Below are 19511 nucleotides of genomic sequence, written 5' to 3'. Positions count from 1 at the left end.
ATTTATGACCGTAACGAGCCGATGTCTTACTGCTTGATTAAGCGGTTATGTATTGCGTTATTCGGCGAAATTCAGAGTTCTCAGAAAATATAAAAAGAAATACAATTTATTTAAATTGCTGTTCGTATCTCGTGCCCAACCCCCCGTTTTATTTACAGCGAGTCTTTACAAGGCTTTATTTTAAAACTTGTAAGTCTCAAGTAAGTTGATAAAATCTGCTGCAATATGTTAACACAACGATGCTTAACTGGTTATTTGAATAAATACAAGACCGAATCACTTGAGAGAAACAAGACAAAAAGCTCTGTTTACTAACTTAATCCATGACCCTAATCATGTGCTTGCTATGAACTTGCAATGTGTCTAGAAAAACAAGAGTTCCTATACAATGATGAAAATATCAGATATAAAGTGTTCTTAACAGTTTTCAAAGCTCTGTAATTTGAATGCTTAAAACTATATATTCCATCTCCCTTCAACGGGGGGAGCCAAATGGTTCAGTGGTTAGCGTGTCGGACTCACGACCGAGAGGGTGCTGGTTCGAATCCTACTATGGGGGACAGCCTGGATCAACTACTGTGGTGTTTTCCTGGGTAAGGCACTTTCATCCAATCGCTTCAGCAAATAAATAACCTCCTTGTGATGCTGTCCCGTGAAACAACAAACTAAAAATCCTGACAACAATAAATATACAGTCCATTAATTCTTTCGTTGATTGCGAGCAAAATACATTAAGAAAATCCGCAAAGTCATCCCATCTAACGTTTGATTAGAAAATACAGCCTTTCTTTATTGCGCTATGCATGACTGTAACCGCACCTCGATATGGTTGATGTCCTGCTAGGTTTTCTAGATTGTGACACATCAACATTTTTACAGAGATTACTCTTTTTATCAAATACCATTTAATCGGTGACTTACAGTCTGGATTAAATTTCAGTAGCATGTGTCCTGGGTTTTGATTTGAACAAAGTTCTATATATCATATCCATTCCACATCAATACATGGTGCAGTTGAAACTCGTGTTTTGGTTGTACTTTTCCTATGCTTGGATGATCAGATCGTTCCAGTTGAATGTCAAACATTACCAAGAGATATTACTGTAATCTGGGAAACAATAGAAGTCCATAGTAATTTCAATGCTATATCAACTGACCGTTCCGGAGGCCTAGCGGTTAGAGCGTATGCCTCTGATGCGGGAGGTCGAGGGTTCGAACCCCGGCCGAGTAATACCAAAATGGTACTAACAGCTGTTTCGTTAGGCGCTCAACATTACGAGGGTTAGTGTTAGGACTGGTGGGCCTGGTGTCAGGATAATGTGACTGGGTGGGACATCGTGCTACATGTCGCAGTGCTAGATATCACTATGAACTGTCACACAACATACATCGTAGCGATATAATTTTTAAAGCCACGTAATAAAACCAAATCAAACACACACACACACACACACACACACACACACACTATATATATATATATATATATATATATATATATATATATATATATATATATATATATATACACCAATTGATGGGGTATTATAACTAAATAATTCGATTAGTATCCACCTAAAATTCCGTTACTAGTTGGGCGACATAAAAAAAACCAAACAATAGTATTATTAATACGTTAAGTCACGAGCAGCAGAGGGGGCGAATCCGACATTTTGTCCAATCGTCATTTGGCTTAATTAATACTTTCTGCACTCAGCGGATCCGGTGTCGTCAGCGCCTGGTAAAAAAAAAAATGACGTCGTCGTTGGGGGATCGTCCAATCGTCATTTGGTTTAATTAACACCTTCTGCGCGCCGATCCCCAGCGTCGTCAGCGTCTGGTAAATACATCGACGACCGCGTCGATGTCATCGCCCCCTCTGCTGCTAAGTGGCTATTTACAATGAAAATTATTTACAACTAACCGAATATTTGGTCAAGTCCGATACGATATCGTGTCCGAGGATCATGTAAATTTATCGTTACAAATCCATGTGGGGTCGACTGAGCATGACTAAAAAAGTTTCGAAAAACATTGAAGTCCATGTCACCGCCGCACCATGTTTGCCAAATATTTCGTAGCGTGTGTGTATCAACGCCGTTGAATACAGCAAGAATATTACAGTTGTCTCTGATTACTTTTGGAATCTGAGTGTATCGTTGAGTGACATATATCACGTCAGTGTTTTTATGCCTGCCTCTGGAAAATATCCTAGCTGGGTTTTTTTTGATTGTCTAACATAACATCATCGTACACGACTAGATTGTTAACGTCGCCATCAATATCATCGATACCTGGTGCATCATTGATATCTGTAATAAACTCAATAACATTTTTTTCAGCGATCGCTGATGCATTCTCGTTGAAATCTTTCAACACCTCGTAGCATCGTTGATCATCTACGCTAGGGGCGATTAAATACAACTTATCCCACTTCATCCATCTCATTATTAAATTAAGTAACAATTGCGTCTTGCCGGATCCAGATGGTCCGATGATAATCATCCGGATCGAGTTTGGTAACGCTGCAACATGCTTAACTGGTTCTCTTGTTTTAGTCGCCGAAAAATCAATTATATTCATATCTCTATACATAAATTATGGATCTATATTGTGTGAAGTGTAGAGTACGTACTGGCACAAATGATATGACAACCGCTACAACAAGAAATAACAGATCGGCCCTTACTGGTAAGTGTGTACAATGCGGTACAAAGAAATTTAGATTTATTTCTATTAGACCCGGGGATGTTTTAAAAAAAAGCGAGGAGGTGATATTGCAGCCAGGTTATCAAAACTCCCCGGAACACCGTGGGCAAAGTATCCAGGAGAAAAGCACCTCCCAGGATATAGCTACTGTGGCCCCGGAACACGATTAGATATCAGACTCGATGATCAAAATCAGCCCAAACCCGGTGAGTATCCAATAAACGCTATCGATAAGGCGTGTCATGCTCATGATGTTGCTTACAAAAGTAGCGATCTGCAACAGCGTCATATCGCGGACGTAAAATTAATTCACGCGTTAAATGCTATTCCTGATAAATCCTTCAAAGAAAAATTGGCCTCATGGTTGGTAAAATCGGCTATGAAAGGTAAATTAATGATTGGAAGCGGAGCTTCTCGCGCTGGTAATTGAAAACGTCAGCGTTTATAATAACAATATGGAATCCATCTATTATTCTCCGAGAGGATACTGGAAGGGGAAGGCCGCAATTGGTAAGCTTGCAAGCGCTGCAAAGGTAACAAAGGCCACTGCGGCTAATTGGTTATCCAGACAGGCTATATGGCAAATCTATCTACCACCGCCTAAACAAATCAACTTCTCGCGCTTTGATGTCGGCGTGCCTAATGAAGTTCATCAGGCTGATATACTATTTCTGCCGCATGACAACGGTTACAAATACGCGCTAACTGTAGTTGATGTTGCGAGTCGATACAAACAAGCGGAGCCGTTAAAAACAAAGTCAGCAACTGAAGTAGCTGCTGCGTTTGAAAGAATTTATCGAAGGGGTCCTCTGCGCTGGCCAAATCTATTACAAGTTGATCCTGGTAGTGAATTTCGCGGCGCTGTTTTATCAACGCTGAAACATCATAGCGTCGCGATACGACGAGGTCATACTGCGCTACATCGTGATCAGGCAATTGTTGAACGATTCAATCGGACTCTTGCTGAACGGTTATTTGGATATCAGTACGCGAAGGAATTCATCCAAGAAAAACGATCTCGTGAATGGGTCAAAAGGTTGCCAGGCGTAATTGCAGCGTTAAATAACGAGATTACCCGAGCAATCAACATGAAGCCCAGCGACGCGATTAAATACGAGTATATACCCGGAAGATCAAAAATAGATAGCGTTTCCAAGCCGATTCTCGGCGATGTCACCGTGAGATATCTGTATGAACCAGGAGAGCTTGAAGGCGGTAAAAAAAGGGCTACTGATCCTATTTGGAGTGTTACCACACATAACATATCAACGATAACACGATCAACTGGTAGACCACCGATCTATAGACTGGATTCAACTGCCCCACAGCGGGGTTTTACACGCGAGCAACTACAAGTGATACCTGACGATACTCAATTACCCCCGCGTGGTCTTAACTAGCGCCGTTGCGTCTATTGCACTCAAGACAGGTCAATCTCACATTGTTTTTGACATGACCGAGACTGTTATCGATCCTGTCCACGGTAAATTGGCGAGTGTCTTTATCCGAATAACGCCAACTCATTATACAATTGCAACTCGCGCAGTGATTATTCTGTTGTTGTCGTAACGCAATTATTAATTCGGCATCAATATCAAAACGCCGCTGTTTTTTTTTATCCTGTTGGCGGTAACCCGAGAGTTTTCTATCAATGACGCTTGCATCGATGATGTCGTTGTCGTTGGTGACTCCGTCACTGACTCCGTCAACAACAATTCTTCGAAGCTGATTTATCCTCCGTACTCGGGACACTGCAAGATAGACTAGATTCGACCATTCGATGCGATTATCAACCATCCAAACAATTGTGTCCGTGATGGTTAGTCCCTGCGAGGAATGTATTGTCGTTGCGTATCCTAGCGTCCACAAGGATTTATCAGCACGTAGCGCGTCCTCGACGACGCTGATATCAACGAGCACAATATCATTCAGCACGAGAATTTGTTTTTTTGTCCCTGACGCTGTCGGGCCCGGGATTTCAACTTCAATGTTCTGCCGCCGTGTATCCGCGGGTCTATAACATAACGGCACTGGACGCGTTGGAAACTTTTCCTTATGCAACGTAAACAACTTTTGATGAAGTGTGTCCCTGACTATCTTTCTACTCGCTACAATTAAATCGTTTGGTTTCCATGTTTCCCAGAATTCATTTAACGGCGTTTCCGGAATCACCTCGCGGATTATTTCACACTGAATTCTATCCGGCTGTAATCTGATTAATTTTTTAACCTCGCGCAGTTGTTCATCAAGTGCCCGGTAATCAGTATCGGTTTCTTCATAATAGTCCACAAACCCGCTCAACCAATCATGTGGACCCTCGCCGACAAATGGTGGTGGTTGACCATGGTCGCCACACATAATTACCGCTGTATTCGCGAGCAGCAACCAATCAAGAAACATTTGTAAAACGTCTAACGAAACAGTACATATTTCGTCCCAGATGATAACCTCGGGAATAAATTTTTCACCCATTCGATCAGGAGTCCACTCACCGCCGCTGTATCGAAAAAAGCTGTGATAAGTATCGGCGTCAACATTTCGTTGTTTTATCTCTCGCGCTAGTCTATGGGTCGGTGTAAGCACGATTACACTTGCCCGCGTTCGAAATAATTCAATTGCCCGAGTCGTCTTTCCTGACCCGCCACAGCCGCTTAAATAAACTGTTTTGTATCTACAAATTGGATCAGAACACGGTGGTGCATTAGACCATTCTGACAATTTATCACCGCGTAAGTAGTTGTTTTCAACGGTGGCATCTGCTGACGGGGAATAATCGCGTCGTATTTCTTTTTTAATTCTCCATGTGCCCCAACTCTCGTCCGGACTAGTAAACTCGGCTACGTTTTCCTTATACTTTACGTCTATGTAAAATGAATCAACGGCTACTCTAACCGCGGTGTCGGGAAATCTATTTATCATCGAGAATAAATTGATAGCGGCGTAACCCAGCATAGACGCCCTCAAATGCGGATATGCCGGGCTGTCTCCGTCGCTGTAGGTAACAACTGTACCCAACCTTGTTCCATTGGACAAGAAAGCTGTTTTGCAGTTCACGTATCTATTTTTCGCCACTGCGTCCTTGATTACGAAATCATATTCTGCGTCATCTATAATCAGCCGTGAGCAATATCGTTTGTAATCGCAGTTTTTTCCACCTTGTGTGAACTTACCGATTATTTTTCTACCGAGATCTTTTGCCTCTCTGTTTCGTTGGTTGAATATCCTCCTGGACCATTCGACGATATATTCCTCGTCGGCATCAATGTGTTTTCTGGACTCGTCAATTATGCTATCTAGACGCTCCGGTTCTGGTAACCAGACATCAGTCTGCGCTCGATATGATACAATCGCGTCACTGACAATCAACGATACAAGCATGCTACAATCAATCATATACCGTAGCAGCGCTATTGGCAGCCACTTCTTTTCAGTCATGTGTCTACCGATCCAAATATAGCAACAGCGATGGAGTCCTGCCGCGAATTCAAATGATACTATGCGAGCGAATCCGGTTAAATCAAAATCAGGCAGTGGTCCATTAATAGCAACACGAGTCATTTCATGACTGGGGTGTCCAAATCGTTTGAAATACTCAGCGGCGGATCCATACCCAAGAAAACTCGCTGGATAACAGGCAACCATATCAACCGAGATCATAGCGTCGCGGTTGTATTCGGTGTTCCATACTCCACCGTGATAATACTCCAAACAACTGGATTGTACATCCGGTAGAAATTCCCTGCGCGTTGGTCTCCACGCATTTTTCCTTGCTGCAACATGAGCCGCAACCGATGGAATCGTAAAACAATTTGTTAGCAGTTGTTCATCATGCTCCTCAAATTCTATGGCGGTTTTTTCATCCTGTTGTGAAATGCTTCAGTGCGATATAATTCACCGTTTGGTCTTACAAACTGATCAAAGGTATCCGCATCGTTTTCAGCGCTGCGAAGTAACCACACTGATACAGGGTCGTTTTTACACAAGTAGGCAATAGCATCAAATAGTTTCCTCTCCGCGAGAAAACCATCCTTGGAGAATTTTTCGGGTATATACTTTACTGTTCTATCGCGTGGAAATATTGTGATCGCGGGCGTCCATGCGTGTTCGTTATGATCAATAATTTTGATTGGGGCCCCATTTGATTTATACTTCGATTCGTATAATACTTCACCGGTTATCGTTGTAACGGTTATTGGAAATCTCAACGACGTTTCTAATCTCGCTATGTCGCTGATGGTTGCTCCTCGCTCTTTTACGGTTAGTTCCCACTGGTTGATTTTGCTGCGTCGTAAATCAGTCAATTTGTTTCCTCGACACGCATTTGTAAAATGCTCTATTACTCGTTCTGCTACACAATTTATCCCCGTTGACTGTTTCATCGGCGCTAGTTTTCGGATATCAGGTTTCTTATTTAACGGGTATATTCCATAAACAACTGCTGTTTCAGGATACGCTCGTTCATAGTATGGTCTGTCAATTCCGGTTAACAGCCCCGGCTTGGATTCGCGGCTAACAATGACTGTTTTCTTGTCGCTGAGAACTGGTTCAAATTTATCACGTGTGATCCAATTACCTGATTCCACCCGGACAATGAATTTTACTCTGAAAAAATACTTTTTACCGTCAAGTTGTGATATTATCGTTGCTGCGCGGTTGTCGTTCATGGTAGCATCAACAATGCCATCAATTCGAAATGTTGACCAACTATGAGATGCACCATCACGCTTGAATTCATCGATACAATCGCGTATTTTATTCAACAGGGTTCTATCGTTTATTAACGCTTTTGGTGTGTCCTTGAGGACTCTATCGAGATTGAATTTAATATTTTTCCAGGGCTTAATTGCTGCTAATCTCTCGAACTCATCCATATAATTAAAACAAGTATTAAAATAAAGAATATAGTATAATGAATAAATGCAAATGGTTGATGATTGGGTCGATAACCCCGTGCAATAAATCATGTAGAGGTGAATTCTGCGGGTATCATTTACAAAGCGTTCGTAATGGTTCTCTTGGCCCCCTCCCGTGCTTGGTTTGCCACGTTGGTGTAAGAGGAAAATCGCAGTTGTGTATTAATTGTGGCGGAAAGCGATACAGGGAACTAAAACGCTATTATGACAAACGAATTAAAAACGCCGTCATTGACCCCACCGCTGACTCCGTCATCAAAACTCCTCAAGACTACATTGAAAGGTTTATAATTAAAGCAAATAATGAATTAGACAAGTAGTATTATTATATAAATGGACCAAGAATTTCAGCCGCATCCCCTGCTCGTCAATTACGAGGCATCTCGCGACGGCGTTGTTAGAAATTGTAGACTGAAGAAACCGGTTGGATGGAAAAACAATCACGGGTATTTAATGTTTACTGCTGGAGGGAAAAAATATCTCTGTCACAGAATCATCTATGAATGTTTCCACGGATTGATCAAAGATAGTCTCGTTATTGATCACATTGATTCTAATTATCAAAATAACAGACTGTGTAATCTGCAAGCTATCTCTCAGAGTGAAAATATTAAAAAAGGCCAGACTGGTAAGTACTCAAAAGCAGCAAGGGGCGTCAAATCATTTGATACGTCAACGCACGAGGAAAAAATATTTCAGTCAATGAATGAGGCAGGAAAATATTTTGACATTTGTAGCGCCTCAGTACGATTTGTTGCAGAACGAGTATATCAAACAGCTTTCTCAAGTAAAAACGGACATAGAATTCGATTTTCATATCTGAAGGGGGATAACTCGTGAGGGTATGACGAAGTCGCCATGATAGAGTTATGCTGTCACGTGATTTGCAAATATAGTCGTCTGTTTCAATGTAAATGAGTTACCTATGCGCGTTCACCTGGAACGCACTACGTGCTTATATTTTTTAAAAACTCGTTATTTGTTAGGTGCGTCCGTAGTCCGATGCAAACATGTTTGACTATGAAACTCGAGTCAACAATTTACGGGTTCGCGCCTCGCAGCGGGCAATTGCCTGGCGGGAAACGGTTAGATGTTTTTTTTTCTATATAATTGGGGGGAGGGGATAAAGCCCCCTTCGTTGAAGTTCAAAACGAACCAAAACGCAGCCCACACTATCATTCATAGTGTGCGCGGTTGGTTTTTTCCAACTACGCAACCATGATTGATTTTTATGGGTTGCGTTTTGGTTCGGTTGAGTGCAAACCACGCCCCCGTCATTGTTTGTACTGTCCATGTATGCCTGCAATCTGCCACAACACTCGAGTGGAAATTTACGGCATTGTACTGTCCATGTATGCTTGTAATCTGCCACAACACTCGAGTGGAGATTTACGGCATTCTACTGTCCATGTATGCCTGTAATCTGCCACAACACTCGAGTGGAGATTTACGGCATTGTACTGTCCATACAAAAAACGGGGTCAAAAATGACCCCAATAATTTTATTAAAATTTTTGATATTAGAAATAAGATGTTTATAAGAATATGGATCCCCAAGACATCAATAATATATTAACTGAGATTTCAAAATTAAAAAATCAAGGAATTGTATTATCTGATAGGCTCAACAGCGAGGAAATATTATCCGATTATGGGGTTATAAACGAGCAATCGAAGCGGGGGCGTTTTACGCTAGCCTGCGAGTATTCTTTTATAAAACGATTACAACATACGATTAATGAGAACCTGTATGGTAATGACGTAAGCGTATTCACTGGGTTATTCACTGCCGTTGAAACAATACGAAAAAAACTCGGGCAGCTTTATGAAAAACGCCGCGAGATCTCTAGTAAGATTAAAAACATTAGGAGGATTATAGACGAAACCCCTGTGGGGAGCCTCAGCTTGAAGTTACCTGTGCCCACATCGCGTGACGAAGTCGGCATACCAATGTAACATTATATACATGTGATGTACACAATGACACAACTTTTGCTTTGATATATTTCTGCCACCATGGAAAGACCCGGCGGAAAATTAGAAAATTTTATTTGAAATTGCGGATCAATTTACAATAATGGTAGGTGAATCACTTACTACTCGGCTAGCCAGAGAGCGGCTAGCAGCGCTTAAAAAGTTTATACCGTTACGAGACAGAGTGAGAGAGAAACTTCAAACGCGGCAACAAATGCAAACTGATTTTGCTGTTGGAAGTGAACAGTTATTTGCCCCGGTAACTAAAGCGACTAAGGATGTTACAGCGGCAACTGTACCCGTTCTCGATGCGCTTGAAAAGATAGCGGCAGAGACAAAACAAACAAAAAGGTCTTTAGAAACACTTCCTGCGAAAATAGCATTCGCTACAACACGGAGGCCACCACCACTCGCTATAACGGACCCACAAGAACCTTATGTTACAATGGCCGACGAAGAAGAACTAGGTGCTACTGCGAAAGAACCAGAAGAAGAAATACCGGAAGAAATACCGGAAGAAGCACCGGAAGAAAAAAAGAAAAAGGAGAATATACCCCGTAACGTATTTACAAAGTCCGCAATAGATGAAATTAGAGCCCTCGACGGCGATGAAGAATTATTTAATTTTACTGTTGCAAACCTTGATAAGAACCCTCGAGAGACGTATGTCAATAGCGGTTACGAGGAAAGTGTAAATTCGACGGAAAAATGGACAAGAATGGTGTATTTAGCGAGTAAACATAAGAATGCGATACCACGTGGTGATCCCGATTACAAAGCATTCCTCGATAGGGTTAAAAAGGCAAAACCAAAAAAAGGAAAAGGATACTCTGTTGGTAAAGAATCCTACGGCGTTACCTGTCCTGGTAGTGTTCTCAGTGATATATCACGGCTAGAAATACTAATCGGAGGAAAACGAGCCGGAAATAACTCTCCGGAAATAATCAATGAGGCCGCTGATATTTGCAAGCGTTTATTTGCAGGCGGTATCATGGACATTAATGCATATCGAACGCTCATAGACGAGTTAGTGGATGATTAAAAAAATTATAAAATTATAAAATTGTCAGTTTTTTGTCAATTTTTGTCGATTTTTGACCGTTTTTGGCCATTTTTTGACCGTTTTTGGCAATTTTTTGAGGGTGAAAACCCCAGGAAATCATTTAGAGAAAATCGATGTTTTTGCTGAAAAATCGAAAAATAACGACTATAGGCAACAAAAAACGACCAAAAATGACTAGAAATCAAGAAAAAACCAGAAAAAACCCGGATTTTTATCGAGGGCAAAAACCCCAGGAAATCATTTAGAGAAAATCGATGTTTTTGACAAAATTTATGATTCGGTGGTGGGGAGGGGAGTGATTAATCACTAATTGGAAAACCGGTGTTTTATAATAAAGATGATCATACACTACAACCATGATAAACCAGTACTCGTCTACGTGGTAAACTCGCGATTGCCTGTTTACCGCGCGTACTATGGAGATGGTCTCGGTAGCACCATTGCGGGGTTATTTACAAGAATGGCTCCAAAAGTAGCGCCGTTAGCCAAACAATTAGGAATGAAGGCTATTGATGTTATTCGTGATAAGGGAATCAGCGCTATTGGAGATGTTGCCGGAAAGGCGCTTTCAGCCGCGCGGGACAAACTAATGTCGTTGGTGAGAAAACGAAAACAGATGCCATCAACGACAGTGATGCCTGCAAATGTCAGTAAAGTAATAAATAACGCCTTGGAAGAAAAACTAGAGTCGTTGGCGGCGACGACTCCGCCAATGGCGACTTCGCCATCCGCCGATGCGGCAACCAACGCGCTCATGAACGCGATAGCGGGAAGTGGTCTACGACGAAAACGACGTTGATGGATTTCAATTGAAAACACCGACATGAATAATAATAAAATGTTTGCGCGAACCGCTGATCCCGCGTTTGATATGGACGCCCCAGTGCGCAGGGATGATTCTGTCCGCGATTATCAATTTTATTCTTATTATGCAGCGCAACCTGACCTACGATCGCGAATTGAACTTCAAGTCCAAGATACCAGTAAATATTTTTTGCCGTGTGAAGCGTTTATCGAAATCGAGGGAGAACTCGTGACAAATGCTGCCGATAATGCACCATACGCAGATGACAATCGTGTTCGAGTTGGCTTTGTCAACAACGGTATCATGGCGTTATTTGAGAGCGCCAGATATCTTATTGACGGGCGAGAAATTGAATCAATAGAACGCGAGGTTGATGTTGCAACGACGATAATTGGGTTAGCGAGATACTCGGATGATTATACAAGATCGGCGGGCCCATCTATGATGTTCGCAAAGGACTCCACCGATAACGCTGATCATCTTCAGTACGTTAACGTGCTGACGAAAGAAAATACCGCAGTTGACCAGGCTGAAGCAGCCAATCCAGATCGCAGAGCAAAACCAGGCGCTGATTTCACTGTTATAAAAAGTCTTAACGATAATTACAATATGGGATTCGCAGCACGAGTAGGGATGTTGCAAAGACCACGCCGAAAGTTTTCATGCGCGATTCCACTCCATCACATATTTGGATTCTGCAGAAATGTTAGAAAAGTTATCTATGGGGCTAAGCACACAATCGCGCTGACGCGAAGGGGCGATGATAACAATGCAATATGGCGTGCTGCTGGCGTCGCTGCCGGTAAGGTTGTTTTAACTAAAATGGCATTGTGGATGCCGGTGCTGACTCCATCAGTTACCACGGAAGCACGATTGTTATCATTTATGGAACAGGGAGGAAAATCGTTGTTGAGTTGGCTAGCGGTAACAACTGATGCTAAAGAGGATAACGTCGCCGATACGTTTACATGGCACTTGGCGTCAAAACAAGGCGTTTCGGCCCCGCGTCATATTTTTATAGCGCTACAGAATAGGGAACGATTGGGTAATCAAGAACGCAGCCATATGATATTTGATCAATTAGGAGTCAGGGATGTTTCGCTGAGAATAAACGGACAACAGGAACCATCCGAGGATATACAGCTTAATTACGGCGACAACCATATCGCACGTGTGTATCATCGATTGCTGTCATATATGGGTCGTGATCAAAACGTCGACACTGGTTTGCAAATATCACAACTTGATTTTAAAAACCTGTACCCGATTTATTATTTTTCGTTGGAACATCTTGATTTAACGAGACAATCCGTCGTTGATATACACTTTAGAGCTCGTTATAGCCCCGGGTGGTGTTAATTATAGAGCGGTTGCTGTCATTCTCAGCGATAAATCAATGCTGTTGGAAGGTGTCGGTGGACGAATGAGAATCGTTGATGCGCCAGTGGAAAACATGTAATTGAAAACACAAACGCGTTTACAATAAAATGTCGTATAGTGTTGTCAGTGTAGAGTTGACTGATGGTCAAGTCAAGCAATTACGATCAAAGTCGGCTAAACAATGCGGGACCACAATAACGCCGAAGCCGTCACAGATGGCAGGTGGTAATCATAAGATATCGTTGACGGCGCGTCAAATAAAACATTTCAATAATGCGATGAAGAATAAAAAGGGTGTTCAAATAGATTTTTCGGCCGCAGCGATTAAAAACATGGAAAAGACCGGTGGGATATTTCCGCTGTTAGCTGCGATTCCGGCATTGATTGCCGCGGCCGCACCAGCAGTGGCGAAGGCGGCGGCGTTGGGGGCCGTTGGTACCGCGGCGGGAATGGCATTAAAGAAGGCAACCGGGAAAGGCTATAAAAAAAAACGACCCGTAGCCGGAAAGGGTCTAAGACTACCGGGGACCCCGTATTCATGGTACTCGGGAAAGGGTCTAAGACTACCGGGAACCGTTTATTAACTCCTATGTCTAATTTTGATTTAATAGACGCCGCAAACGCGCTAGCGATAAAAAACTTCAGAGGTGTTTTTATGAGGGATCAATTACCGGCGGCACCAAGGAATATTGAAACCGGCATAATTAACCTCGATGGGTCCTCCGGAGCGGGAACTCATTGGGTTGCATACGCGATTGATCCGCGTGCGATCGTCTATTTTGATTCATACGGGTTAGCCCCGCCGAACGAGTTCATGCGGTATGTCCGGGCGTGCTCAGCCCGGGTTTTTTATTCCACGTTGCCAACACAGCAGTTAAGTGACCCACCGATATGTGGCCGTGAGGTATTGAACGTACTCGCGGCGATTTCATCATCGCGAAAACCACCTCATGTGGTTGTAAACGAATACACTAGTGGGGTCGTAGAGGCCCGGCGGGTTAATTAAAAACACCGGTTTTTTTTACAATAATAATGATTGATATCTGGGGACGACCTATTTCGGCGCTAAAAGAATCCACGGAAACGCCCGCCACCGATGACATAAAAAAACTAATTGAGGATGAAATCGCTGATACGTTAAATTTAACCAGTGTTGACCCGGGCGAAATAGTTGTATTTCAAGACCGCCAGGGTAAATTGAAATCCAGTAATGTGTCGCTGGATGACGTTTTAACACGACGGCGTGATGCCGCCGAGGACACTATCGCGCTGTATACCGGCGACGGACGACTCAAACCGGGTGAACATCTGTCGACGGTGACGGATAGGGTAACATTAGTCCAAGACGGTTTTACAAGGTTAGATAGATCGGTGACCGAACTCGACGCGCGGGTGAATAAATCTGTCGCCGATATACAACTCACTACCGCTAGTTTTTTCGGGACCCCGACGGTAACCGAACCGAATCTTGCAACAATAAAAAATACTATTTTGGAGTTTACGACGCTGTCGGGCGAATTTACCTCGTTACGGAAAAATTTTAACAGGGTTGATAGCGCCGTTGATAAATTCCTTGGTAAAAAAAATATCAAACCGGATGAGATTACAATAACTATAAATGATATCACTGCGTATAGACAGGAAATAGAAACAATCAAAACTAATGTTGCAACGAGCAAAGGGAATGTAGACGTGCATGAACGGGAAATAGGAATAATCGGCGCTAATGTTGCAACGATCATAAATAATGTAGACTCGCATGGACGGAAAATAGAAACAATCAAAACTGATGTTACAACGATCATAAATAATGTAGACGCGCACACACAGGACATAATAACAATCAAAACTGATATTGAAGCGAACAAAAAAAATATAGACGCGTATTGGCGGGGAATAGGAATAATCAAAACTGATGTTACAGCGAACAAAAAAGGTATAGACGTGCATACATATGAAATAGGAACAATCAAACTTGATGTTGCAGCGAACAAAAAAAGTATAACCGAGAATACACGGGAAATAGAAACAATCAAAACTAATGTTGCAGCGAACAAGAATAATATAGACGCGAATTTGCGGAGAATAGAAATAATCAGAACTGATGTTGAAGCGATTAAAGACGGACTACCGAGAGTAGCAGAGCAATTCGAAAAAATAAAAACCCCTCATGAGAACATCATCAACACAGTATACACAATTCGGCATGGATCATTCACTTGGACTCCTACACAGAATACAGTAAATATTACCGCAACTGTTAAGGGCATTTATCGATTGACACTGGTTTCAATGATGCAGTTTAATATATTATCGTCGAGTTCATCCGGGTTTAACAATACAATATCAACAATTATAGACAGGAACGCAACTGAACAGTTTACAATTTATGCCGTTGATAGAAATTTAGCCGGGGCAAACATCACATGGTATGTGGAATTTGTAGCGAATCTAATTAATTAAAAACACTAGCTCTTTTAAAATAAAAATGACCACCAAGGTAATTGAATCAGAGGTATCACCGACGTCACATCAATATCGATTCGATACCGCAAAAGAATTCTCCGCGAACTTGAAAACGCTTTCCGAACAATACCGCGCAAAAATAAAAAAATACCGCCGAAAAATAACCGCCATCGACGCGGTCGTGTACTCGGTGTCGGGTATAGTAGCCGGTACCGGTGTTATTTTATCCACGGTGACCACGATAGCCCCGATCGCTGTTCCAATCGCTATCTCCGCGATGACAACAATTGCTGGAGTTGCCAACGCAATCACTAGGAAGATATCATCGTGTTTTCAGAAAAAACTCGACGAGTATACAGTAAAACATCAAATAGTATCCGACGCGTACTCGAAATTATCCGGGTTGAACTCGTTGTCGATTGATAATTTGTTCATATCCGATGTTGAATTCTCCACGATGGTCCAGTTGTATAGCTCCGCGATGTCAAAAATCGAGGATTTTCAACTGGAAGCCGGAACCACTTCAATGGGCTCTGGTTGTTGAAATTAGACACTAAAGACAACGAATAATAATAATGTCGCTGAACCCCGAAGGGTTTCAATTACTTCAGCGGATCGCGGAGAATACCACTCCGGTACAAACAAATATGATATCGATAACGTCAACAAAACCCGAATTCAGTGTGAACTTTCCATCACCGGTTCCAGTGAAGGAAATAGCGCTGGCAAAATTGCGAATATATCACAGTTGGCCTAATATCCGAGCGGACGCATTTAACGGACAACAACCTAATAACTCGCTGGTTTTTGCATGGACAAATAAACCCGATGGAACCCCAGACTGGAAGGAGGTTACAATACCAACTGGGTCATACCAAATAGAGCAAATCAATAAAGAATTTCAACGCAGGATAAAATCGATCACAGGAAAAGAATCAAAAATCGCTATTACGGTTCATGAACCGACGTTATCGTCGACGATTGAAATAAGCACACCGGGGTATATGGTTGATATTTATAACAGTTCAATAAGAACCATACTAGGATGGCCTGAGAATCCACTTCATGAAAGTCCCGCGGACCTGCACACGAATGCGCAATCGTATCATGAGATTAATCCCAATTATCGAATTGATTTGTCTATTATAAAAAGCACGTTATTACCCAGTAGGTTTATATTTCAAGACAGGAATACCATGCAATGGTATTTTCCGTATAAGGAAACTCCTAAATTGTCCGCCGCGGTCACAGTTAGTTTAAATGATATCAATAATTTTTTTATCGAGATTAATTATATTTGCCAATCACAACTAGAACAGCTACGGAAAACAAAAGCACGAAAACACGTCGAGGTGTTAAATCAACTTATATCAGACATGGAATATATTAATAAACGAATCGTTGAGACAATATCTGCTAACAGCGATGATAATAAGCAAAAATTCCTAACCGAGTATAATATCATAGAAGCCGATTTACCCAATCTCGAGTTTCCAGGATACAACGCGCCAGAACTAAGAAAGTCTCTTAATGATTTTCTCGGTCCATCAACTATCCTCAGACACGATAACGGAGATGGTGGTAGGCATATTGCTCCATACAACGTAAATATCGCATCGGTGATAGCAATTAATCTAGTGTGTGATGCTATCGAAGGGAGTTACCAGGTAGATACCAAGCAATCAAATCAGGCTCAACAGGGGTATATCCTTTATTCATTTTCACCAACAGCCCCTCCGGGATTTTTAATCGTTGAGAGTCCGATTAATCCGGTCTATATGCGATGCCATAATCGGTTTTTAACGAGAATTAATTTTAGACTTACCGATCAGTCAAATAACCTAATTGATCTACAGGAGGAGGAGTTAGTGATCACTCTGTTTGTAAGATCATAGCAGCAGAGGGGGCGATGACATCGACGCGGTCGTCGATGTATTTACCAGACGCTGACGACGCTGGGGATCGGCGCGCAGAAGGTGTTAATTAAACCAAATGACGATTGGACGATCCCCCAACGACGACGTCGTTTTTTTTTTACCAGGCGCTGACGACACCGGATCCGCTGAGTGCAGAAAGTATTAATTAAGCCAAATGACGATTGGACAAAATGTCGGATTCGCCCCCTCTGCTGCTTCACGGATTCCTAGAACATTTTTTTTAGATTTGGCTCGCACTTCAGTTTTGTTTCACTGTGGTTACATTGTTTACTGATTTAATTTGTGCTGTTTTGTGTATGTTTTTAAACTATTTGCATTCATTAGATAGAACGTGTACTGTTTTATTACCTATGTTGGTGTTCGTACAAGAATATTGACTGTACTAATACGCTCTACAGCGAGTTGGTCTTGTCCATATTGTACAATATTATACCGTCTTTCAAGTCACAGGTTGCTGTAACCTTTTAGACGGATTTTTCATCATGTATTACTAAAATGTGTCTGTGAAACGTTTGTATGTGTGATGTGTATGTGATTTGGATTTTATAACGTAGCTTTTACAAAGTTTTAGTCATATCGCTACGATGTCTGCAGTGTAGCAGTTTATAGTGATTTCTAGCACCGGGGCATCATGCCGCAGACATGTAGCATCATGTCCCACCCAGTCACATTATTCTGACACCAGGCCGACCAGTCCTAACACTCACCTCTTAATGCTGAGCACCAAGCGAGGCAGCTGTTAGTACCATTTTTGTAAGTCTTTGGTATGGCTCGGCCGGGGTTCGAACCCGCGACCTCCCGCATCCGAGCCGGACGCTCTAAACACTAGGCCACGGGAGCAGTGGAAGAAAAAAAAAAGAAGAAAAAAAGAAGAAAAAAATTATATCCAATATATTAGTTGACAAAGATTACTTATCTTGAGGTAGAATAAAAAGTATTCAGGCTGAAAAATGTAATAATAGCCCTAACCCCAAACAAATTCAATGGTCAGTCCCTAACCCCAATCAAATTCAATGGTCGGTCCCTACCTATGCAAAGGTAGTTCGGGTGCAAAGGATAGTTTTATGTACAAATCTGATATCTCATCAATGTGTCTAATTCAACAATTCATAATGAATACGTAAAAAAGATTCATGTTTTTTTATAGATAGCTATAATAAATCACACCGTAAGCATATCATTTATTCACCTTCATAAATCAATGGATGTACACAGCAAAAAAAATTTATGCACTCCTCCCACAAATTCACACATGCACGTTTCATGTACGTGGGTAATATTCGACACAGTGATGCTCACAGTGGAAATGCAACCCCTGTCCAAATGTGATAATTTTGAACAAAAAAACAAAAAAACAAAAAAAAAAACAACAAAACATTGTGTACCAAGCATATTGATCTAATTAACAAATTTTGCCATCCGGGCCTTGTTGGAGACATTCCAACTACAATGAACCCATCGTTTTTACAGCCATGGTGTGACAGGCTCTACCTCTCTGCCGACGGTTGATATTTCACTGTCTTGACACTATGACGTAACTAACGAAGCCTACCATTACTTTCAAGAACAACTCCAACCCACAATACAATACCTAATTCACAGATATATCAGCATCTTGAATTATTGAACAACTAACTCAAATGCCCGTCCTAAAGCAGGGAAAAATTGGGATGAGAGAGTTTAAACGAAAGTAAGAAAAGAAATACAAAGCGATTGCAAACAAATTTGGATGCCGCCGCGAGTTTCGAACTCGCGACCTCTTGTTTGGCAAAGGCTAAGCACAGAAAGAAAGACAAATGTATGTTTATATATAAGATAACAACTAGAAAAGTCACACCATAGCCTTTGTTAAATAATTTGGTAGGTGTCAATTTACGCAACTATCCCAGCTACCTTAGCCTGGGAGGTGTAGGTACTTTTCATAAGTTCAAGTGTTTCACTTTACCGTCATTTGTGCTTCAGAGACCCGCAAATTTTTAATTTGACCCCCAAGTCTCCTATCGTAAGACACATTTTGGACTGACCATTTAATTTTGGGGCAGAGAGGACTGAAAGGCGGGTTTTTCTTTCATATGATGGTATTGTTTTTTACAAGTATATATTTTGAACTATACAATGCATACAATTAGATTTCGTTTCTCAAAGTCGGAGCAAAAGTAGATTTTCAAACTTATTGAGGGCCGAAAAATGTTCACCCCCCCAACCCCCAACTTCTGTGCCTCTTACGTATGATACGCTAATATATTTTCTGTGTTTATCCATAG

Source organism: Sinohyriopsis cumingii, chromosome 10, assembly GCF_028554795.1.
Source record: "Sinohyriopsis cumingii isolate HCF-2022 chromosome 10, ASM2855479v2, whole genome shotgun sequence".
Lineage (NCBI taxonomy): Eukaryota > Metazoa > Mollusca > Bivalvia > Unionida > Unionidae > Sinohyriopsis > Sinohyriopsis cumingii.
This window is presented reverse-complemented; position numbering follows the sequence as displayed.